Raw genomic sequence first — 24,968 nt, 5'->3', positions numbered from 1 at the left:
TTGGAAGGGAGCAAAATGTGTTAGTTAATGATACTTCAGTAGTGACAAAGAATTTGTCTAGAAAATTGGCACATCAGTTGAGCATATCTGGTTATGGAGCTTAAGCATTAGGGGCTCAGTGTTTCTTCAATGCACGAATTAAATTCAGCTAAGGGAACAGAACTGGTGCATAAAGCTGAGTAAGAACCAGACAACGACAACTCACCTTGCTATCACATTTAATTGGAGATCTGATGGTGCTCAACTTCCCTCACTTGTCAAATCTGACAATAACAATTGCATCTTTGCAAAAGCTCTCGTTTCATTCCTGCTGACTGACAGCTGCCCAGTGCGTTTGCATGCATAAATCCATTTGGCAAGGAAGCACCTCAGTTGAAAAAGAAACTTATTTCTGCAGAAATTTTGGATCTGCAGCATGGCAATAGTTGCAAGAATTTGTTTGTATCTCTGCTCTCTTTGGCCCCTCTTACCATGAAAATAGCTAGCAAAGAGGGGAACACAGTTTAATAAAGTCTTGTGAAAAAAATAAGAACAAAATTAATCTGGAAAATTATATTCCTACCATAGGTTTTATTAGCATTTTATTTTTAAAGACAGTGAATTACTACCTACTGATTGTGTAATATTAAAGTTTAAGAATATATTAAAATTTAATGAAAATGTCTTAAATATCAAGCTGAAGAGTCAATGCTGTCTGAATTTTTTTGTGTCTGATGAACCTATAGCTGAAATCTCTGCAAGTCCTTCCTTTGTCTTTAATAGATATCAGAGCAGGCTTTTAAAGGAGTAGGTCTATTTACAAAAGGTCAGACACATTTGTAATGAAAATTCCATTCATCAAGATGCATTCAGATTGTGAAAACAGCTTATTGCTTCGGAATGGATTTTCTTCCCTCTATGGATGAAACAAACACCCCTGAAAAGAACGATGGATACATTTCTCATGGCACTCAAAGGTCAGCTCACAATATAACAGCCCCGAGGGCTTACTCAGCTGGAGGAGGAAGCTGTGCTCTTGCCAAGTGCCAATAAACACAGAGGTATGTGGGCATTAATATCTGTTTGAAATAATCCATCAAAGCTGGTGTTTATGGCTTTGAGAGTAAAATGAACCTGATGCTGAAGAACCTTGTGGAGAAAAGCCTACAGGTGGATTGTCTGCTTAGAGGGATTGAGGTGGTCTGGCCTTGGCTCTCTTGGTGTCTACAGGATCATATCATTTTTGTATTTTCTCCTCAGAAATGGGTTTGCTGAGTTTCCAGAAAGGTTTTATTTTTTTTCATTTTCCACTCCCTTCCCACCCTCCTCCCCCTGAATAAGTCGTGCTTGTCATGTTTTGATTTAAATAAATAAAGAAAAAAATAGAAAAATCAAAGCTCCTGGACAGCTGCTGGAGCCTGTCCAAGTTCAAAGAGCATCTGGATGATGCTCTTAGCCATGTGGTTTGGTTTCAGATCGTCCTGTGAGCAGCAGGACATGATGATCCTTACAGACCCCTTCCAACTTGAGATATTCTATGATGATTCTAACTCCCAGAATAGTTCAGCAAAACCCTGAAATCCCTCAAAGGACTTGCAGATTGGGCTTTTTTTTTTCCTTTGAGATTTCCTTTACTGCCTCACTCCTCATAGTCCCTTTGCATGGTCTCTCTGCAGCTAGTGGAACTGGGATGGACTGTGGAAGACGCAGTCAAAGGAAGGAACATGGTATTTAGGGCAAAATTAACGAGTGAAGTTCCCATTACAGCTACTCCATGCAGTAATGGTATCTCTAAATTAATTTGATGGTCAAAATTGTGGTGTAGCTGCTGCAGGTTAAACAGAGGGGTTTCAGTGGTGTAGCTGGGGAAAAGGAACCCAATCTACACTTTCCTCACACAAAGCCATTTTTAAGGAAGGTGGGTTATTTCCAAGCTGTGCTGTCCTTCCCACTCTCCCTGTCCCCTCTGCAGCTGCCAGGGATGCCTGGCCCTGCCCTGGCCTTTGCTAACAGAGCATCTCATTCATTATAATGGCCTCAGACTTGCTCCTGCCACCAGCAGAGAGGTGATGCTGTGGGCATTAAAGCCAAAGCCTGTCCCAAGAGGATCCTGTCTCTGCCTAGTGTGAGCTGGGTGAAGTCTGTGTTATTTTTATAAACCCTTATTTTGTGTCTCATTTGGAACATCCTTCCCTGCACATGCAGCTGCCCCTTCTACCTTCAGGTGCCTGTGCTGCACAGTGGAAGCAAGAGCTGGTGCTGCACAGAGCAGTTTGAAAGAAAACACTCAGCTCGTGCCCCAGCCGTGTCCCCTCCCTCCCGCTGGTGGCTCCACCGTGCCAGGGTCAGTCCCTGTGTGGGGGCATGGACAGGCAGGGTGGGATGTGCAGCCTTCACAGAGCCTCGTGCCTCTTCCTCATGGGCATCCCACACGGGAGAGCTGCTGCCTTCTGTCCCCAGGCCAGCGATGCTCTAGGGCAGAGCTGAGCCTGCCCGTGCTGAGGGAGGGAGGAGAGGAGCCCAGGGGAATTGGCCACTTCGAAGCTCTCTGAGATGGTGCCCACCAAAGGCGTTGGTGCTGGCGGTAACTGGAGCTGTTTGTTTTAATGCATCTTGAAATGCACTCCTCCCCCTTGTAAAGAGAATATTTGTTATGCATTTTATAGTCTCAGGCATGGCCATCTGCTAATATAGTCAAGTAGACACAATAAAGGAGGTTTATATCTTTTTAGGTTCTGTTACTTCAGGTTCTATTTTTGATGCAGTAGGAGCCAGCACAGCTGAGCTGAAAGACTCTCAGGAACATGCCATGCATTTTATAGTGGATGTGACTAAAGAAAATTTGCTGAAGGACTGGAATTAAAGGTGGCACATAACAGAGAATTAGAAATTGCTACTGTCCTGCCTTTAACCAGGGGTAGTTTAGAAACTCTTCTTAATGTAAGAGTCTCGAGACACTTTTATTCTGACATTATGTAGCCTGTGAGGTGCAGGTCTGCATGTGAGCTGCACTGAGATGTGAATGGTCAGTACCAGCACATCTTTCACCCATAGAGGTATGAAAAGCTTTTAATTGCTGTCTGGAGGAGGGTCTGTCATCTTCAGTTTGTCTCCTGACACTTGGCAGACTTATACCTGCATCAAATAAATAAATAAATAAATAAATAAAGCACCCCCCCTAATTTTGTGTGTAGATAAAACTTCAGCTGTCCACGGTTCAGCTCCTTGCCTTTACTGTGGGGTAATCTCTCGTCAAAGTCAGGAGCTGAAGGCTGGGAAGGACTCACAGATAAATGAGCGGGGAGTGCTGCTGTTGCAAGCAGCCACACTGTTTATTCTGTGTTTGTCTAAATTGCCTTTGAATTTGGAGAGTTTTTCACTTTCCAGAGGACTTGCAGGGAATTTACTCCAACTCAGCCCAGTGTGGGACAGGTCAGTGGAACGTGGCCCCTTCCAGAGCTGTGCTAGGGTCACTTGGGCTGGGCAAAGCAGTGCTGTGATCCATGTGCCTCCTTGGCTGCTGGGCAGGAGGAGGGACTGAGTGGCTCTCAGTGGATTTTCTCCCATCTCTGTCTTTGCTGCCTAATGTCCTTTTTTTGGTTTTGTTTTTTAAGAATATTTCAGTTTTATTTTAAACTCTCAACCTGCATGCCAGAAGACATTAAGTTACTTGTTTTAAAGCCTCTTGCAAGATCTGATTCAGACTGACTTTGTGCAGCTCTCTCGTGTAACTCTACACTTCTTGACCTCCTGTAAGACATCATTATCTTCAGCTGATTTCTTCCTTCCAAGCCACAATATGCACTAAGTTTTTTCTGAGATGCTTTTTCTTTTTAAGTGTGATTATTCAATAGGGAATTTGGAAGTGCTCTCTTAATCCTACAAAGTCATTAGGACTTGGGCCAACAACAAAATCTAAGAGCTGAAGCTGAACTTTCTAGATTGTCTAGGGGAAAGTTGTGGAGGATGAGCAGAAATCCCCCTGCTGAGAGCAGTAACTTCAGAGTGCAATTTTCATTCATTTTTTATCTTTGCTCTAAATTGTCACAATTCAAAATCTCTTGCTACCTTGACACCTAATATGTTTGCCTGTTTTACAGACGCTCTTCCACCTTCTTTTGTTGCTAATTTGGGTGGGTAACACCACCCAGAGAGCCGTTCCTAGGTTGATAACCTTGCACAGAACACGTTGTTCCTGAGGTAAACTTCAGCAGTGATGGCAGGTTTTGTTGTTCGTTTGTTTGGTTTTTTCTTTTTTCACCTTTCAGCCTGCATGCCAGAGGACTTCTAGTCACTTGTTTTACAGTCTCTGGCAAGTGTGATTCAGTCTGGCTTTTTGCAGTTCTCTCCTGCAGAGGAAGTGACTGCAGTGGGATGGTGCCCTCCTGCTTTGTTTGGAGGAAGCTGAGGATGAGGGCTCCTGGCTCAGCACACTCTGGGCTATGAACTTCATGTTAATTATGTATGACTGCTCTCCCTGACATGTTTGTAATTACCTGTGGTGTATGCCAAGCCTTTACCTACCTTCATCCTTCTCTGCTGCTGTTCTGAGATTTGTCTGATAACCAAAACAGATGAGTTGGTGTATCTTGTGATATCTGCTTTACTGCATGCTTTGTTTTCATTTCCCTCATCCCCTGAAGAGTGCAGAAGGAAGTGGGGCTCTGAACGAGGAATGGCAAAGAAAGATGAGCACAGAAAATTGCCTTTTCCTTTCTGATGCTCTTTCAGAATTTCTGCATGCTTGGGACAGGTCCTCATTTACCTCACTTCCTTGTTTTTCTCATGGTTGTCTACAAGAAATTGGGCTTTTTTTTCTGAATTCTTCACACATCTATATGACAGATTTGTGCAATCCTCTAGTATTAATTTGTTGTTTTATCCTGTGGTTTTCATCTTTATGCAGCTTTTGCTTTCAACTGTGTGGTCATAAAAATTTTCTTTAGTATTTGATGTCTTATTCCACAGCAGTTACATGATTAGATAGCAAGTGTTTAATTAGATTTTGGCTAGTGGGCTACATATCTTGGTATCTGTAATACCTGTCTGGCCACAATTAATAAAAGGGAATATACCCCTGTAATTATATAATCTTGCTTAAATATCCATGACCTTGAGCAACAGCAATAAGTAGGTAAATAGGAGTATTAGAGTGTTACCTCTGTGGGTGGAAGGATCTTCTTGGAATTATGCTGAACAGTTTGGCATTAATAGCAAAGCAGGTGATTCTGCAATGAAAATTTCATATAGTAATTTTGTCTATTTGCTCTTTTTAGCTAATTATTGCACAGCCAGTGCAATAAATACTTCCATTTTAAAACAAACTTTCAGGAGAAAATCTCTGGCAATAGAAACTGTTCCATTATCATGTGCTTCAGATATTTTTGATATCTCCTCACAAGGCATTTACTGAAGTCACAGCATAAGCGAATGACCAGGGTGAAACCAAAAATAACATGAGTGCACTCAGATGATGCTGTAGCCCCCTCCAGTCTCAGTAATTCCTTCAGATATCACCATGCACAGGAACAGCAGTTGGAAAAGCAACTATTTTGGCCTTGGAAGAATTATACTGTGCTGGCAGTCTGTGGAGATGTCTCAGAATGGTTTCCTCTTCGTCCTCTCTCTCCCATTTCCCTTGAAGGCATCCCAAAGCACCCTCAGGTGCAGTCATTGCTTTCTTGAGTAGCATCTATGTTTTGGAAAGCTCGTTAAAATGTGTGAGCCTTGCCAGGAGTACTGCTAAATGAAAGGACAATTATTGCAGCTTTCATTCTGGTGAGAGATGTGTGAAGATATGAATGGGAGTGGTCACTAATGGACAAGCACCTTGAATGAATTTGTGTCTGTATCCAAGGGGAACCTGTATCCAAACTGTCAGACCTTGTGATTTCCATTTCCCCCATTACCTGAGAAAACTTCATCTGAGAATTTTACAGGTGTGAGGAGAAGAGTTTTGGAGGGAGATGAGAACAGGGGGTGTTTAACAGGTCTGGTCTGGAATTTCATGTGGAATAGGAAAAATGTCTCTTCCAGGGGACTCAATTGCTTTATTATTAGGAGCATGTGATCAGGGTGAGTATAGTCCTGGCAGCAGAGCTGACTGGAAAAGCTCTGTTTCATTGAAGCCCAAGCTGTGGGGATTTCTTAATGAGTTTAACTATTTTGACATTTTTTCCTGAGGGGAGAAAATGATCTAAACAGAACAGACTTGCTTTGGAATAGCATTAAATACTGGCTTGAAGAGTTCAGCCTACATTCTATCCTGGAGATATGAGACAGCTCTGATTTCTGTTAAAATGTGTCTCTGAGGAGGAAAATGGGCCCAAAATTATTTTTGTTATATTTATTTATATTATATATATATATTATATATATATATTTATTTATTATATTTAGGTGATCAGTAAGGATTCATGGGGAAACTGCATGATGCAGTCAGAGGGTCTGTCGAGGGGAGATGGCTTTGCTGAGAGGCACAGGGATCATGAGGCTTTAGGAGAGATGAGGGAGAAAAGAGCAAAAAGAAAATTGCACAGGAAAGTGCAGTGTGGTGGAAAAATAGGAGATAAAAAGTTCTGCTATGGTTTCTTTGGTAGTGATACTCTTGATGTAATTCTTTTCCTGTTGGATGTGCACAGGGACAAGGCATAAGTCTGTCACTCATCTTCAGAGCCCTGGCTCTGCTCTGCCATCCCTCCTTTTCAGATTTTGGGGCAATAACATCACTCTTACAGAAACGTAATTGCCACGTGTGTCATGCAGGTATTTCTATAAAAGTGAATGTTAAGTGCACACAGTTAACTTTGTGGCTAATGGAAAACAAAAATCACCTTCGTGTGTCCAAAGTGAATTTAAATTGAAAACTGTGCTGGAATATTTCAGCTTCAAAAGGAAAATGTTGACCAGGTTGGGATTGTTTTTTTTTTAAACTCCCATTTTTCTTTCTGTAAGTAGCAGCTCTGATACTCCAGAGAGCTGGGCTGGGCTCTCATGTCTCCACCTTGCTTCATCACCTTTGCATGGATTGTCTGGGTCTTGTAAAGGAAGCAAAGGCACTTTGTGGCATGCTGAGCTCTTCCAGCCGAGGTCTCTGCCTCAGCTGCTTGAAACGTTCTCTCCGGCTGTCTGCAGATCATTCCCAGCCTTGAAATCCACCTGGGTATTTTCCTCCCACTCAGAGCTGTGCGTCCTCACATCCTCTGATTCTGTCTCATTGTTTCAGATCTTCCTGGGGGAGTTCTCAGCCTCTTTCTGTAGATGTTTTTTCATTTTGTTTTGAATTAATAATACTGGAAGAGGTTGGAGGGGTAGGGGGGAAGGAAGCTTCAAGTCTGCTGGAGTTTTTCCAAATCGGTTCATCATCATTAATCTTCCAATGTTATTTCCCTCCCCTAAAGCTTCTTGGTTCATTATTACCATGAAAAAAAAGGAACCCTTTGTTCAGTAACAAGGGAATTTGTGTCTGTCAAGGCAGCAGCTTTTTGCTCCAAATTCCATATCTAATTTTGCAGAAAAATACTGTCAGCAAATTGCTTGAGGTATTGCAGTGAAACACAGGGCTTATGTTACCAGCAAACATTCATGCTATTATGTAAATCTTTGCAGAGCTATCTATCAGAAAAATAAATAAATGGAGTGACCAGAAAATATACCTGAAATCAGGATTCAGTGGGCACCAAGAAGAGCTGGCTGCTGACATCGTAAAACAATTAGCCTTCTGCTTAAATGACACTTCCATTTCATTATACACAGAGAATTTAGCTTTAGTCATTAATTATTGAAAAATAACTTTGAACAGGAGAATAATGCCTTCCCCATACACAGAATCTGTGCTTGCAAATCACAAAATCCCAGCAGTTCAGAATGGAAATGTGTTTGTTGGCAGCCCTAGCAGCTCTGCTCTGCCAATGTGTGAGTGCTCAGTGTCTGATTTTCTACATCTGGGCTTCCCAGCTCGGTTTGCTGGGGAAGCACCAGCAGTGGTGGATGCAGCAGCACCTCCCTGGGTGCACGTGGCTCTCCAGGTGCCACTCAGAGGCTGCTGCACTGGTACCCTCGGTGGCACTCGCAGTGAGCCCTGGGCTGCCTTGCTCTGGGATTCATTCAGCCAGGGCTGAGGCACAGGGACTCAAAGGTGTCTGGTTTCTACCTGGGGGCCAGTAAGTGCAAAACACTATTTTTGGTTGCACAGAGATAAATACCACTCTTCCGAAATTCACATTTTCTCCTGCTTCTGGAAAATAATTCTGTGACCATCTCTCTGTTCCAAGCGTTGTTACGTTTATCAAAATTGGCTTTATACTTAGAAACTGGGTTGTTGTGTTCTAGCATTTTGAACTGTTTGTCTTCAAGTCCTTTGGAGTATTGCACAGGTCCCTGGAAAGACCTGGATCTAGAAAAATGGGTAAAAATCACCAAATATCTCTTCTGTACCACCAAAGCTCCAAAAAAACATAGTTTGAGTTCCACTTGGGTTCTTCTCCAATTATTTCTTACTGGATGGGGCCCAAAAGAGCCTAATGTCCCGAGGACTTCACAAATCCAGTAAAATACTCACTCAGCCCAGCCCACGTGCTACCAACTGCCTCCCCCAGACATATGGTGATGTTTTTTGCCTATCACTATATAAGGTTGGAGCAGGGCAGAAATGCTTCCCCCTCCTGCTCAACGGAATAAGTGTGATAGTTTTTCTAAATTAAAACAAAACAACTTCTACTCGGGAGCGTGACTAATGCGATGTAACCCAAGTGACTCGTAAGATGTGCCCGGGGAGTAGAGGCTTCTTTGGCTCCACTGGGCTGTGTAGTTGCTGACTGTGACCTGCATTTCTGTCTCTGGGGCTCAGACACCTCCAAAAAGTCCCAGCAAAGGTCAAAGTCTCAGAGCATACGATCACCCTGTAAGATGGAGACTGGACACCACAACTCCTCTTGAAAATCAGTGTAGATATTTGAAGTACACGTTGCTGTTGACTGGTTTCTAGCACTGTTTTCTAGTCAGTGCTGTCCTACTTGAATTTTGAGAACATTATATTCATTGGGGGCTGGGTGGGAGGGGAGGAAGAGAGATTTAAAACTTTTATACTTAATTGGTCATGTATAAATCTCATAGGTTTTACTCAAAACTCATCATTGGTTTTAATAGATCTGCTTAACAAGTGTTGGTCTGAAATGCCTTAGGGTAATTAATGTTAATTCTTACATGGCCTTGACACTTCTGCAAAAATTCCTTCTAAAAGAAATAATCAAGGGATAAGTCATTATTTTAGCATATATAATGATGCATTTCAGGAAATATCATGTTAGAAACTAGATAACTAAGCTGAGAGAATTTTTTTATTAGATTAAAGCACTTGTGAATGAAAGTCCCCAGATGTCTTTCTAACTAACCTTACAAAAATATAATGTGACCAGAATCTACTCTCATATTCAGCCCACAGAGCAAAGTAAAGTTGTTTGAAAGAAAATATCTGGTTCCCTTTCCTATCACTATGAATATGGGCCAAATGAGGAAAGCATTGAAGTGTACACTTAGAGAAATGCTTAAGTGTTTTCATCAGGGCCTAAGTAGTGAATTAGAGCAACTCTCTTGCCCTTGTTCAAACCACACCGATGTCAGTGGAAAGACTCTCATTAACCTCTGAGGATTTTGCATTAGATCTGTGGGTAAAATTCTGGCTCCTTTGAAGTTAGTGGCGAAGTTTCCATTAACCTGTGCCTGGGACTTCATTTATTCTGCAGGAGGAATGTTCTCAGCATAAAACATATGATCATGTCCTGATAAATATAAAGAAAATTGATGCTATTCATTTAGGAATATCCAGCACTAGCAATTAGCAGGAAGTATGAATACAGGAAAAAAACCCTAATCTAATTATGTGAAAATCCTTGCTGTGTAATAAAATTGAAGTGGTTTCTGCATGTCTTACCACAAATGAGAGAGATCAGTATTCAGAAACAGGTTTGAATTGATTTTAATGTGTGTTGGAAATACTTTTTGCTTTCAAATTTCTTGGTAACCATTATAATCTACCAACCATGAAGCTTCGTTTACCTCACAGGCTTTACTTGTTTCTCCGTGCCCAGTAATGTTTTGGAGACCTGTTCATGTTTTGAAAGGTGTTATATTGAAACCTGGAAGTTCTGTTCATTCCATGCTTCTGAGTCATTTTATTTGAAAACCTGTGAAAAAGAAAAGGAGTCTGAGATATTGAGGACAGATAAAGTTGGTCTTCAAAAGTTCAAGAAGAGTAATTGCATCAATCTGGAGGAACATGGTTAGGGCTAGAACTCACAAACACAGACTGAAGGAGTGGAGTGTGTTTAGCATAAAGAAGCCACAGCTGAAGTGATGGAATGGCACCCTGAGTTATCCTTCTCCTTCTGAGGTGAAAAAAACCCAACTAAATACCAGTATAACAACAAAATATGTATCAAGGGCTGTAAAATATTACATGGTGAATAGAAAATCTTTCTAAAACGAGTCTAGAAAGTGGCTAAATTATGGGCATGTTTGTTAAATTATACTATAGGGAAACCAAAGTATAAATATTCCAGATTTATTTTAAACTGTATTCAACTTATTTCCTTAATGGAGAAAATGCTATTTCATCTAAGAAGCTGAATTTAAAAAGAAAAAAAAAATAAAGCCCCAACAAAACTAGCCAACCCACAGAGATGAGCAGTTTCCATTATGAACCGTGTACCTAGAGGATGAGATTTTTGGAGAGCCTGTAAAGCTTTGGTAATGCTAAACACAAAAATAAATGGAGCTTAGTATTCCAAAGGGCTTATAACCAGTGTTTGCAGAGGAAGTCTGAGGGCAGCCTGCAGGGATTTCTAAGAGTGAGGTTTGAGGAGACTTGCAGCACTGCCTCCTCACTTATGGAATGTTTATGGAAGAAGGTGGTGTCCATTCTGGGAGCAGGTCTGCATCCTCCAGAGGGGCAAGTCCCTACAGCAACTTGGCTGTGATCCTTTGTCTTTAAGAGAATGTGTTTGGTAGAGCAGGCAAGCACATCGAGTCATGGCATGCTTTGGGCTGTTTTTACAGACCCTGTTTCAAACAGGAAGATGAGCTTTGCAGGAGACTCACCAACACTGCACCAAGCACCTGTGCAGTTGCTGAACTGGAAACCTCAGTCACTGTGTCTTATGAGTTGCACCCCCTGAGCTCTGGGGGCTGCTGAGTGTCCTAAGCTGATGCTGAATATTTTAGGAATTTAGGGTACTCAACAACCCCTGAGATCATGGCTGGATGATCTCAAGTGAACTCTTGTTGATGGAGTGGCTGCATGGCAAACTTCTGTGGTAGCGACCATCACTGCCAGCTCTGCACTCCCTAACAGCTGCAGGGAAACCTGCATCCAAACAGGTGACATCACACATGACATCACCGGTGACATCACACATGACATCACAGGTGACGTCACGTGTTTGAAAACACTGCTGTGAAATATTACATCTTTTGTAGAGATGAGGAGCATTATCTCCCTGCATGGACTGGGCCCTTTTGTGCGGAGACATCCCCCTGTAACCCTTCCCCACATGTCCAATAAACTCACATACAAAGTAATAAATACAGGTCTTGAGAGAAGCCAAACAAGTAAAACCAAACAGCCAATTAATCTGAAAGCACATTTCCCAGTTAATGAAGAGTTCCTGAGTGCTGCCAAGGAATCTTTTGGGAAGTGTGTTTTACTCCAAGGCATCTGTTTGCAACAGAAGCCTTGAATGGCAGCAATGCTTAAGAGCTTCTCAGGCACCCTCTGGTTCAGTGGAATAGTGCTCACTGTAAGTTTTCTTGACCAGGCTACAGGAAATATAGCTAGGCTGTGCTTCCCAGGGTTGCTTATGAACTGTCAAGTACAATGAAATAAAGAAATGCCAGAGAAAATGAAATTATCTTTGCTTCACGTATTTGTTCTTCGCAAATCCAAGCTGGTTATTACTCATCTTCACGTCACCTTCTGGTTTCCTACAGGTTTTATATTTCAGTATTTCCCTGCATACTGAAAGATGTATAAACCCCTAGGCCGTCTCTTGCTTATTTTCTAACAACCTGCATTCTCACCTCTCTCAACTTCTGCTCCAAAAACTGTAGTAGTTCCCTCAATACGCTTCTGATTTTTTCCCCTGAAAAACAGACCTAAAAACTTCCAACTTAGCCAAGTATTTTTCAAACTCTTTTGATTTTTGTCGTAGTTGGTACGCTAATCTCTCCATGCCAGCATCAATTTTGTTATTCATCTGATCACAATTAACCATTTTAGTGAGGACTGAGGCAGAAGGGAGAAGAAATGCTTTGGTCTGTTCAGCATCATTTATTGAGCCATCTTTTCCTGTTGAGTAGCAGACTGACTTTCTTTGACCTTCCCCTTCCTACCCATGTAGCCTGCTGGTTTGTTTCATTTTGTATCTTGTTAGCTGTGCCTTTGTTTGTTGTTTTACTTCTTTTTTCTCTCTTTACACGCTGCAGCAGTTCTTGGACACAGTCTTAGAAATTAGATGAGTAAATTTTATATTTTCTGATGCCTCTTGAAGGGACTCAGTCTTTGCAGAACTCTAGAAATCCTCCAGCTGCAGCTTTACACGTAGTCTGCTGTAAAATCTTATGCATTAACACTTAGAAGGAATAATAATCAGAGGATCAGGTAGCATTTGATAACTCTTTGTGGAATGTTTGCTGTAACTGTTAGGGTACTGTAACTGGAACTTTCTAGGCCACTAAAGGACTGTTCTCTCCTGGATTTCTAAGCAGTATTTATAATTCAAGAGAGATGCTTATTATATCTGAATATATATGAGTACCTAAAAGAATATTCTAGCTGGTAGAGGCGTTTTGTGGTTTTTTGGTTTTGTTTGTTTTGCTAGCAGATTTCACTGATTGGGAGAATTTTGAATACATTGATATTTTGGTCCAGTTTTTATCCTTTCTTTATCCTTCCATTAATGCTGTGCTTGCAAAAGTCTCTTTAATTTTTGTCTGTCACCATTATTTTGTTTTTATAGCGAGCATTGTAAAACCACAAAGAGACTATGTTATTACAACAGAAATAATCGCTGTTGTGTATGTATAAACACTAAAAATTCTCTTCCTAAAACTGACACCATCTTGATGATCTGGTTATTGGCAACTGTAGAACCAAACACAGCATAACTAAATAGCACAAAGTCTCTATGCCCCCACGGGCTGATGAAAATTAAAGATAATACTATTTTTGTGTTTAGCTGCCTGTGATAGGAGGGAGTTGGAACATTTTCATGTGATCAGTTGTGGTTATAAGCTGAGTGCACCACTTCTACAGCCACCGAAAGTGGTAACAGGAGTTAGCACCCAAATCCTACTGAAACTCATCTGATATTCCTGGGTGGTAATGAAAATCTCCTCCTCCTAAGCAGAAATATTGATGAGGGTATAATGAAATAATATTTACTTGATCCTGATTGAGGTTTTGAAGACTTGGAAAAGTGCTGTGAGACCAGCCAGTATCCATGGAGTTAAACATCTAAACTGCAATATAGGGGTGTCTGTGAAGAGTTACTTTGGCAAAGAGCCAGAGATGTTTGCTGAGAGTATGGGTATGTGGCACTACTGACACAGCCCTCTGTGCAAGAGCCTGCACAGGTCTGGGGTGGGCTCTCCTCCAGCACCTGCATGGTTTGGTTTAACTCCTGCCTCCCAAAACCAACCCAACCCAACCCAACCTAAAAAAACCCCATAACCAAACCCAACAACAGCAAAAAAAAACCCCAAACAAAAAAAATGCAGCCAAATCCAAACAAAAAGAGCAACCTCCCCTCCAAAAAATAAAAACCAACTAGCCAAACAAAAAAATTCCCAACAAACAAAAAGAAAAGGAAAGAAAAATAAGGGGAAAAAAAAGGAAAAAGGAGTCTAGGACTGAATCCAGCAGAAATAATCACCTCTATGAAAACGAGAGCCCCCGGGTACTTTTTTGACTGCTGTTGAAAGGATGATGGCTCTGGGTAATAAAAACCATAGTGCTCTTTCCCCCCTCCTGTTGCCACCCCACTGCTGACATTTGATGCACGGAGCAGGGCCTGTGCTGTGGTGAAATATCACTGCTGGCACTTCGGCGAGTGGCACGAGCGGTGCTGGGGGGCAGGGGGCTGTGAAAGCACCCGGCAGGAGGAGTCATCCTTCCCAGCTGATGAAAGATAACTTAAAAGGGGATGCATAATTGCTGAAAGAGGCTTCTCAGAGACCAGAGGTGGAAAGAGGGACAAAGAAAGAGCTCGTGTTGAAAGGTGCACAGAGTGACGTGCGCGGCCCGACGTGACAGCGCGGCTCTTTCAGGGCTCTCACGCGTCCCTCCACTCGGGAAGAGTTCCTGTAGCTGGAACCAGGCCCCTCTCCACTCATCAAACACTCTGTGCTGATTTTAATAGGCAAGATGAAACAGAAGACAGCTCAGTATGGGTTTAGATTGAGTCATGGTTATTGAATTTGTCCAAGGTACAAAGGTGCTGTTTGCAGCAAAATGAAATAAGTGATAAAAAAAATCCACAAAGAACAAAGGGACCGGAGAGTAATATTTGTCACACTCTCAACAGTCTTCTGTTTGGTATATGAGAGGAAAAAAGGGTAAGGAACATGCTTCAAACTTGCAACAATGAAGTGCCCGAAAAGAAAAATGTTTAATGAAAGTGAGCATAGTTTTTTCTCAACACTACAAAAGTTTGGGTGGGTGTGGAACTGAAAAAACCTCAGAAATAACAAAGCAACAGGAAAGGAAAAATGAGGGATGATGGAGCAGCCTTCAGAGTCCCCATGTGGAAACCCTATAGATGTACTTTCTGTGAATCCTTGGATGCAGTGCCTGGCTCTGTCCTTGTTCTGTGAGTGCCCATGAAATGCTGAGCTTGGAGTCGTACTTCCAGACACGAGGCTCCTGCCCACCTGCTTGTGTACACCTCTGAACCTTTTCTACTTTTGGAATTGCAAAGAAACGTGATTGTGGGAGTACTTAAGCATTGGAGGTTTGGTCTGTTTCCTTGGGATCTTAAAGATAGGAGTAGTTTTCTTTATCTGTCCCAGGCCCCTGTGATGATAAATAGGTGATAGGCAAATAGGTGCTATAGTAAGGGGAGAGGGGTAAGTAGGTGCTTCCATGGTAAGGTGGTTGTGATGGGTTGAGGACATAAGTGCAACAGGACTTGTAGGTAGAAATATCTCATAGGAAGTATTCTGTATAGTTACTTTATATGAGTACTCCAGGTTTCTGTGCACAGGCTGCCCTTAATTTGGTCCTTATACAGGTTATTTAATTTTTTATAAAGCATTTACGTCAGTAGAAAATTACAGTATTGAAACAAATTGGGACAGAAATCAAATGAGAGGTACTTGCAGAGGAGCCCTTTGCCCTCTCTTCTTTAAATGGGTATGTAATCAATCTCTGCTGACCTTTACCACTCAATTTCCCAGCTGTGGCTTCTTTTCCAGAAGAAAGCAGCCATAGGTAGAAGACTCTTGGGCAGATGTGTGCCTTTGTGTTGTGTCTGTGTGGGTGCAGGATCTCTAGAGTGACCCATCAGGCTGCTGTCATCCCCACGTGCCAGTGCTGCAATTCTGCAATACCAGCTTTTGTCTCAGCTGCTGTCTGGAGTTGGTAGAAATAAATAAACCCCAATCAGGAAGGAGCAGGAGAAGGAAAATCCAGCTGCAGGGAGAAAAACTTGTTCCTCCCCGTGTCTCTCCTCTCCCACGTGCAGCGCTGCCGTCCCTCATTAGCGCTCAGGCTGCCCCGGGGCCGCGCTTCTCCCCAGCGCCGTTGCCAAAGCTACGGAATCGGATGCTCTGGCTGTGAATGGAAGGGAACAGTCTCTACTTTCCTCATAATTTACAATGGGTTTGCTTCCACAGTCCAGGCACCACGGCACAATCCTGATTGGATCAGTTCTTTCTGACTCTCTCGACTCTGATTTATTTCCCCTCTCCAGAATCCCCCCCCAGCATTTGTGGTCATTAGGGATGGGTTTGTTCCTCGTCCCTTGTCCCACGGCTCTGTAAACACCATGTCCTGAGGAGGGTTGCTGGTGAGGGAGGAAGCTCGGAGAGGAGATAGCCATGACAACATTTAGGAATTGCTCTGGACCGTGCAGAAACTGCATTACCTTGACAGATCTCATCTTGACGGTGAGGAGACTCATTCGTTTGTCTTGATGCTCCCCGACTTCTATTTCCATTTTTTCCTGGGGCCTGCTGAGTCTTTCTGGTTCAGCACAGTCCTCCAGCACTTTGTGCCCAGACACATTCGCACCAAAGGAGTTGCAGAGGGTTTTCTGTTGTTGTTTTGGTGCAAGTTGTATGTATTTCATTGCAGAGGAAAGCTTTGATATTCAGATTGAACTAATGCAATTTTTTACTGATAGAAGTTAAAGGCTAATCACTCATCTTCCAAAATAACTGTCTGTATCTTGGACTGCATTAGAGTAGTAGGAATATAAAACTAGTCTTGTTATAGCACCATTTTTATCAGTAAATCAGCAGTAACTGTGTTTCTGTCTGGTCTATTATTTTTATTCCAATATTATAGATCTGAAGTTCTCTGTTCTTACTCCAGGGAAGCAAATAACAATTCTGCTATGCCATAACTTTTAGTTAAGTCTTTTCCTACTGAGCCATCACACTGTTGCTCACTGGTTAAATGTGCTTAGTGAGACATTTGCTGTGGGCATTTTCCAAGTTATCATCATTTAATGCAAAACAAGCCTAGAAAAAAATGAGGCAATATAGTTTTGCTCTTTTGCACAATTTTCATTTTTATGTCCTGACCCTTGTAAAAGAGCAGCCTTGGGTTACATTTTCTGTCTGTGTTGTTGTACCATCGCTGTGCTGCTGTGGTGGCCAAGAAGAGCCTGGCATTCCCATCTTCATCAGCCTCACAGTGCTAGTACAGGGGGTGAATAAAAAATAACTTGAGAAGGAATTTGGGTAAAATTCCATCTACCAATATTGGTTTCCTTGCAAAATTATTATGGGTCATTTGGAAATAGATTTTGCCAGACAAAAAGAGGGGAAAAGTAGAAATGTTTTCTTTTGGTATTTCAAAATGCTGGTTTTGTTTCCATCTAGGTAAATAAGTGATTAGAGTTGCAAGGATTTAGCTGTAAAAGAAATGTCTCTAATGAAATTAATGTGAGAATGGTGGAAGAGCTGACATAATTATAAATTTCTGTAACTGAAGATGAAACAACTGTTTCTTTATCTTGGGTTTGCTCTGGCAGGTTTTTATGGGGGTATTATAAAGGGAATTTGTCCATGACCCTTCAGAGATTTAATTTGCCTTGATGGTCTCAACTATACATCTATAATTAGTTCTTAGAATGAAGGAAGCTTCTAAACAACTTGAGTACGAACAACTTCAGCCTCTACTGGGTCTTTCCAAGAAGGATTTGGTTTTTTTTTTTGTGTGTAAGAACAGTACTGTGTAAAAAAAGAGAAGAAGATTACCATCAACCTCTCAGCCAGAGTAAATTCGTAAGTTAACAGCTTTCTCTGGAGTCTTGGGCTTTTCTTACTTCACAATAATTAAATTTTCCAGGTTCAAGTTGGATTTCAGGCTGTGTCTTGGATGATGAGAATCTACAAATACATTCCACTTACAAAAACTTCCTAAAAATCCTCAATGTAAATATGAGATATATTTGAAATTCATATTATGACCTAAAATTCCTCTTCATTGACCCTCCTAATTTTTGCTGGTGTTCTGTTACTTTGTTCGAGTGGGGGAGACAAGCCTGTACCAGGAGGCCAATGACCTCTCTTCAGCATAAGGACACCTGAGTACTGGGCTGCTCTGCTGGGGTCTGGATTTGCTCTTCCAGGTACCACTTGAAGATGGGCTGCGTGACACACTCAAAAACTGTGATGGACACAGAATTCCTTTTCTTCTACCTATTAGCAGTGCCTTTCTAGCAGAAATTTCTTACAAAATTAAGATTTAATTATTCCTGCAAAATGCAATGTAATACATTAGTTTTTATCATAGGAGGTATTATCACACTGTAAATAATTGAAGAAACCATAAATTGGAGTTGATGATCTAAATGAAGGAAGCACATTTTCTGATGATTTTTTACTATGAGGTTCCTTGCTGAATGCTGCAAATTAGCAAGTAATTTGTAATGCTTATCCTGAACATTATGTGAATTAGTGAGAGTCCATTGTAATTAGATTTTTTTAAAACCAATTAGCAAGTGAGAATGGTCTCATTGTTTATTTAGAATTACTCAGAAAAAAAAGGAGTGTAATTTTATTTGTACTGTATTTTTTCAAGATTTTAATGCTTTCATTTCCTCCTAATAAAAGAAGTATCATGAGGGCACAGAGAAGAGGGATGATAAAATCCAAAGTTGCCTCCTATCCTGCTAGATATGTAGGCTCCTTCTATTTTCAAAGGTTTCTGAATCAGACCCAATATGATAAATGCAGTATTCTATAGCCAGGGAATTAATTCTGTTTTCTGCAGATGCAGTCTAATGCCTTCACCTTGAGATCATTCTTTTTCTACATGTCTTTGCACACATCACTCTAGAATATTTTTAATTTCCATTTTAACAGAAGTGGAACTTCTTTTCCACTTCTTTTCCATTTAGTAGGAAATGAATTGCAATAGAAACAGAATTTCATGAGTTTTCAACCCTGTCCATAGAAATCTCCAGTTTTGTTCTATTTTCCTATGAAGAGTTTTATGATAAGAGCCTTGTTTTCCTGTGCTGTTTCCTCATGATGTCAAAGTGGAAAGAATTTGGCTGCTGTATATTCATGGATTGCTATAGGAGGTTGGATGAGGTACTTGGCAGAGATTCATGAACAGCTGAGATGTTGACTTCTTGGCTACTGCAGGAGTAATATGGATGCTACAGCAGTTTGCACAGCAGGGCTGCAGTCATCAGCACCAAGGCAAAGTGTTTTCTCTCAGTTCAGAGCAGGGGGCCAGTCCTTTCCTTCTGGCACACTGCCGAGCACCAGCACGCCGGGTGATAATTGGAATCTCTGGGTGATGAAGGACTGGTGATCCTTGGTGAGAAAGATGTGACCTGTGTTTGAGGTTCAGGGCAGTGAAGCTTTTCATGTGGTGCCTCTGTTTGCACTGGAAGGCCAAGACCAGCTGAGGGATCCAGTTATTATGAGCCCCTCTGTGGATGAAAGTCTCGCCTGCATTGCAGCACAAAAGCTTCTTTTTTATCTTTCCAGTCTGTTCTTATTTCCCAAGATCCATGACAAGATGAAGTCCTAGGGATTTTTCATGCATCTTTCAGCTGCAGAAGTATTCTCCTTTTCTCCTTTAAGCAAGGTATTTTGTTTCTTTTTCTATTTATCCTGTGCAAAAGAAATGTTTTGTAGTTTAAGTGTAGTTGTGTGGTCTGTGTGTGTTCTCTTCTGCACTGCTTTTGCCTGGTTCTTCTCCTCTTGGTTTCTTACCATCTTCAACAAATCAGTGGAAGACTTCAGAACTGAGATGCTCAAGGATTTACAAGCAGCCTAGTTCATTGATGGGACCAAGCTTAGGGAAACTCAATTAATAACCAAAGCAAAGTGTTTCTTGAGTAGATGTCAGCAGGAGTGGAGAGAGCCTGGCTGTTGCTGGAAGCACTCATGACTTCCCTGGACCAAGTTCAGCTCCTGGCCAGAGCTCTGTGGCTGTGAAGCACAACTGCTGAAAGCAGTGATTTTGGTGGTGTGATTCAGGCAGTGTAACTAACCTGCTAATTCTGACTATAGAAATCTAGAAGTCAAAGATAGAAAGCTGTGGTAAAGCTTTTCTTCCCCAGAGTGTCTGTAAGAATAAGCATTAATTGACAGCAGAGAAAATCACGGGAGGCTGCACAGAACTGTGGAATAGGGCAGATGAATATAAAAAAATTAACCTATGCTAGAACAAATCGAAGCATGACTGCTGTAGCATTTATCATGTTTCATTACAAGCTGACTTACTGACAGCTTCTTTGCTTGAGATTCCTCTGCTGGTGGCACTTAACTGACTGCCTCTGAACACCTCACACACTTTTAATAGTTTGTTTAGTTGTTTTTTTTAACAACTGAGCTTTCCTTGTGGGTTATACAGATACTACTTTTCTTTTTCTGCTGTACTTTGAAATGCTCACCAAGAATTCTAGGTAGTTTTGGTGGTGGAAGAGGAGTTTGCTGAGTACATCAGTCACGGTTATACCTCAAAGTCTTGCTCAGGTTTGGGAAGGAAGAACAGGTGGGCTTGAGGATAGATAATTATGTGACATATACAGAATCTGGCAGAAAGTTCCAGTAATTTTCTGCTCTGATATACACCCATGAATTGATATATTTTCTACTTAACAAGCTGTGGACCACTTCTTGCTCTGCATAGAGGTAACATCTGGCTTAAATAAGAGGAGTGAAAAAAAGGAACAAATTATCCATTAAGTAATATTTATGTCCTCCCATTTTCCAGAATAGAAGCTTCTGTAGGGAGTTTAAATTGAACGGCAGGTATTTAAAAACTTCTTTCTGAAACATGAGTTTTAAAAATCTAAGCAAGGCATGAACATTTTAAAGACAGAAAAAGAGTTTCAGCACCGATTCTGAGCTCCAAATTACTCCTGGGTTTGTTCTGATTCTTAGAAGGAAAAAAACCAACCCACCCCTTGATAACATCAGTAGGATGTGGGTCCCCTGGTACCTCTAAGCAAACCAAGAGATTTCACATTATATTAATTTGCACGGTTTACAAATATTTCTGAAGTAGCCTCTTGATTAGATTTCCCATTACTGAGTAACAGGATCTTTGCAGGGCCCTTAAGAAATGTATTATTGAGAATAATACCTTAAATTATTTGCTTATCAGATGAAGGGAACTGTTGAGAGAATACGGACACAATGTAAATATCAGCTGGGCATATATGGGTAGGAATTTGTGTGTGAGAACAGGACTTTTCCATGCTTACTGCTCTCAAAAAGAGATTTATGTGTCTCATGTCACAGTGATAACAGTGGCAGCCTCTTCCTTCCTCTCAGCAGGAACGCTAGCAAAGATGAAAGTATCTTCGTAGGCCAGCATGAACTGCTTTCCTCAGTCCTGTGCATGATAATATTTTAATTAGGTAATTCCTTGTGGTGGTGAGGAGTTTTTCAATTAACCATTTTTTAAAAGAATTCACACTTTCTCTAATTACAGTACTTTAATTTCTTAGTGAAGGAATTAATCTCAACAGACAGGAATTCATTCACTGGGATTTTTGGGTGCTAAAAAATTGGTAAAAAGTCCAGAAAGCAATATGCAGTGGATGAAATACCAATGACTACTCTGTTTCTTGTTCAAGTTGTTTGTGATTAGGAAAATGGGTGATGCAGAGTGTGATGTGTGGAATTTCTTGCTCTTTAGAAGACTAAAGCATGAGACATTTCTTCTAATTGAAAATACTGTAATGCCTATTTCCTTAGACCACCGTCAGTTGTCAGTTCAAACCCTGAAGAACCAAATTGTTTCCTGATCAGTCGAATCAAACCTAATTTGGAAGAAGTCAAAAAGTTTACCAGAAGATCCTTTCATCGGTTTTTTTATTAACATTTTTCACAGGAATTATATGGGGTTTAATAAGTCACTAAGAGATGCTACAGGTGTCACCACATGTCACACATGCATTCAAGAGCTTGGACCATTACAGATGTTGTAGGGGGCTATAAGTGAATGAAAATGGTTATTTTATGTCTAAACTGCTTTTGTCACAGTTTATATGTAAATTATAGACAAATGAAATTGCTTAGACTCTGTAGTGACTATTTTCTCACAAATCTATGAAACACTTACATGTTTCATATGCTGTTTAAGTAGACTTTTAACTGCTTCTCTTCTAGTTCTAGCCAAATGAAGTATTTCAGTTGTTTCTGCCTTCTGATATATGTAGCAGCTTAATTACTCTTTTGAAACCCATGAGCATTTCAGAGGTGATGAAATTAAAAGCAGGAATTCATATCCCAGTGGTTAGTGGGCTGTTTAGTAGTGAAGAAACTGCCCACTGATGAGAAAAATCTCATCAAGCAGATTCAGAAACAACTGAGTAAAGCTCAGCTATTCTTCACTTAAGGAAAAAACCCTGGAGATATTCAGATGATTATTAGTTCATGCTTTTCCAAAGAGCCAGGATCTAATTCACACTGGCCTTAATTGGAATCTAATTATTTTCTTCATTTTTTAAATTTAAACCTTTAGTTGTCATAGTTCTTTCTGAAAGATATGAAATATAGTTTGTCCTTTTTAGAAGTTGTAATAGGGAGAGTGGGGACCTGGTAACAGGATACCCAAATTAAAGCTAGTTGGAAATATTTAATGGAACAGTTTTTCCTCTACAAAGTAAAGCTTGAAGAGTGGGGATAAGGATTAAATATTAATTAGAACATGTTGACCAAGAAGTCTGCTTAGGAAAAAAACAGAATAAATATAAATCAGTATTTTATTTTCTTGTTTTCATGCATTTCTGTCTGAATTTATATTTTAAATAATATAATATATAATTTGAACAGTATTTTTATTTTATAAAGTATTTTCACTTTTGAAATACTTATAGTTGGTAACAAATTATTTTATCAGAATTCTCATTCTGCAGGTAAATTAAAATTTTGATTTTATATTCCAATTCAAAATCAAACCAGATTTTGAAATGGCAGCTTTTCCTGCAGAAAGAAAATTTGTCTTTCTAAGCACATGTACATTTGTCTTAACATAGTTTCAGTATCACAAAGATTTTCACTGCATTTGACTGACATTAATTGGAGGGGACAGGTGGTAGTGGCAGTGGGGAGGAAATCTCTCCAGCATTGTGTAGAATTGATAACAGGATATGGAGGACTAGAGCTGGTGAAAAATGCATAAATATCACTTATGCAAGAAAATTGATTAGTTGAGATTAAAAAAAAAGAAGAAAGAATAAATGCAGAATAAATGTAAACTAACAGCAATAAGAAAGATATTATTCTGTTGTCTTCATGAAGAACCCCTAGAAGTTAACTCCTGTCCCCCTGTAGTGGTGAGGTCACACTTTGAGTGCTCTGTCCAGTTCTGGCTCCCCCACTTTAAGAAATGTGAACCTCACCTTCCCAGAGCTGTTGGAGCAAGTCCAGAGAAGGGCAATGAAGCTGGTGAAGGGTCTGGAGGGTAAATCCTGTGAGGAACACTGAGGGAGCTGGGCTAGTTTTTACTTTGAGGATCCACTGGTTTTGCCAAAGAAGAATGTGAACTACTGAGTTCTCAGGCTTGTAAATCAATGGGGTTGATTCAACAGAAGCCAAATAGATACTGATAAAAATCCATGGTAATTAACTTTCAAAAGTTAATATTTATTACCAGAAATCAGATCATGTTATTGTTGGTGTTTAACTCTCAAAAACAAGACACAGTTGAAAATTTTTAAAATACTGAGATTTTTTTCATGCTAGAAATATATGGCTCTAGAGAACTTAAAAAGGAAATAGAGAACTATGTAAAGTTATATGAGGAGCTGAAACAAAAGTGCAGTGGCCTAGAAGTAGAGAATGGTTGTTTGAAGCCCCATGGCTTGGCTAATGATTGCTTTCTAAACATGAGACTCTGCTTTCGCTCCCATAATCACTGCCTTTCCTCCAGGCACTTGCTCAAAGTGAATCAGCTCGAGGATTAATACTTCTGCACAAAGCTTTTGACAAAGTGTGTGATATCAGACTGTATGAGTTTGAGCATTGCTGAGAAAGGGATTTTGCAGGGGAGCAATATTGTACCTTGGAGCACCTGTGTGAGGCACAGAAATAGTTCAGACCCTTTGACAAACAGCTCTGGAAACAGGAGTGATGTGTCTGCCTGAAATACTGGAGAGGAGGGTAAAGAGAAAGGGTAAAACCAGTTTCCAGCAATGGGTTCTCAGTTTTCTGAGCTTCTCCCACTTTCAGTGATGCTGTTGAGATTGGACTTTGTGTTTGTGCTTTCCAGCAAGAATAACAAAGCTGAATAGCCACTTGCTGGTGGTGATCTGGAGTGATTTGGGTTTGCTAGGGGCAGCTCCCAGTTGTGATGTGTGTAGATGGAACAGACACAGCAATTTAAAAGACTCTGAGCCTACATCTTGTCCCTGTTGGCTCTTTTGGGGTGAGACATGGCTCTAGCCTGTGGTGAAAGTGGTCTGTAGGAGCCTGGCTGTGGTGGGGGGAGACTTTCCATTCCCCCATGATCCCTGCTGAAACGGGCTGCCCTGCAGCAAGCCCATGGTTGGATCCCTTAATTTATTTGACTTTTGTTTGGCAGCTGGGTCAGGTTGAGGGCTCAGGTGCAAGGCAAGGCAGGATAGAGCCTGGTGCAGTGCCCTACTGCAGTTATTTATCACCCCTGTTCAGAACCTGCAGCACTGAAGCAACATTATTACTGACCTATCTAGGGATTGTGTGGTTAGAACACTTCCTTTTCCTGCACTGCAAATGAGAAGCTGATAGGAAAAAGAGAATGGTGCAATGGGCTTTCCAGAGAAGAACTGACAGACTGCTGTTCCTGCAGGGGTACATCTCCCAGTGGCAGCTTCCTAGTGCATATGGAAGAGACGATGATCCATCAGTGACTCACTGAATGCTTTTCACTTCGTCATAGCAAATGATTAAAGAGAGAGAGAAAAGAAATAATACAATTTCCATGTCCTTATGAATGCAGTAGGAGCCTGTGATTCGAAACAAGCAGCTTAGCATGTGAAGTGTGAGAGCACGGCACCAGTAGCAGCAGGTTAGATGTTATTGCTGTTATTGAACAGAGCACCAGGGTGACCACACTTTACAAGAGCTTTATTGGTTCACTCTAGTAAAAATGAATCACACCTCTCTCCCTCAGCTCGTCATCTTTTTCCCTCAAAAGACTGATAGGAAAAAGGATGATTAAAAACCTCCAACATGAAAAAAGTTTGACTTTACACGTCAGTGCTGTGTACAGATGGATGATTCACCAAAATCATCTCTGTGTTTTTAAGCTGTTT

The 24,968-nt window shown here is 40.9% G+C and overlaps 1 long non-coding RNA gene across 1 annotated transcript in view; it reads left to right on the top strand.

Moving 5' to 3' along the window:
- Nucleotides 1-24,968, top strand: part of LOC138118815 (uncharacterized) — a 96,394-nt gene that overhangs the window by 38,653 nt on the left and 32,773 nt on the right. The gene's annotated exons all lie outside the window — the stretch shown is intronic.

The sequence above is a fragment of the Aphelocoma coerulescens genome, chromosome 14 (assembly GCF_041296385.1).
Source record: "Aphelocoma coerulescens isolate FSJ_1873_10779 chromosome 14, UR_Acoe_1.0, whole genome shotgun sequence".
NCBI classification, from domain to species: Eukaryota; Metazoa; Chordata; class Aves; order Passeriformes; family Corvidae; genus Aphelocoma; species Aphelocoma coerulescens.
The sequence above is the reverse complement of the archived record's forward strand: the minus strand, read 5'-3'. Positions and strand labels throughout refer to the sequence as shown.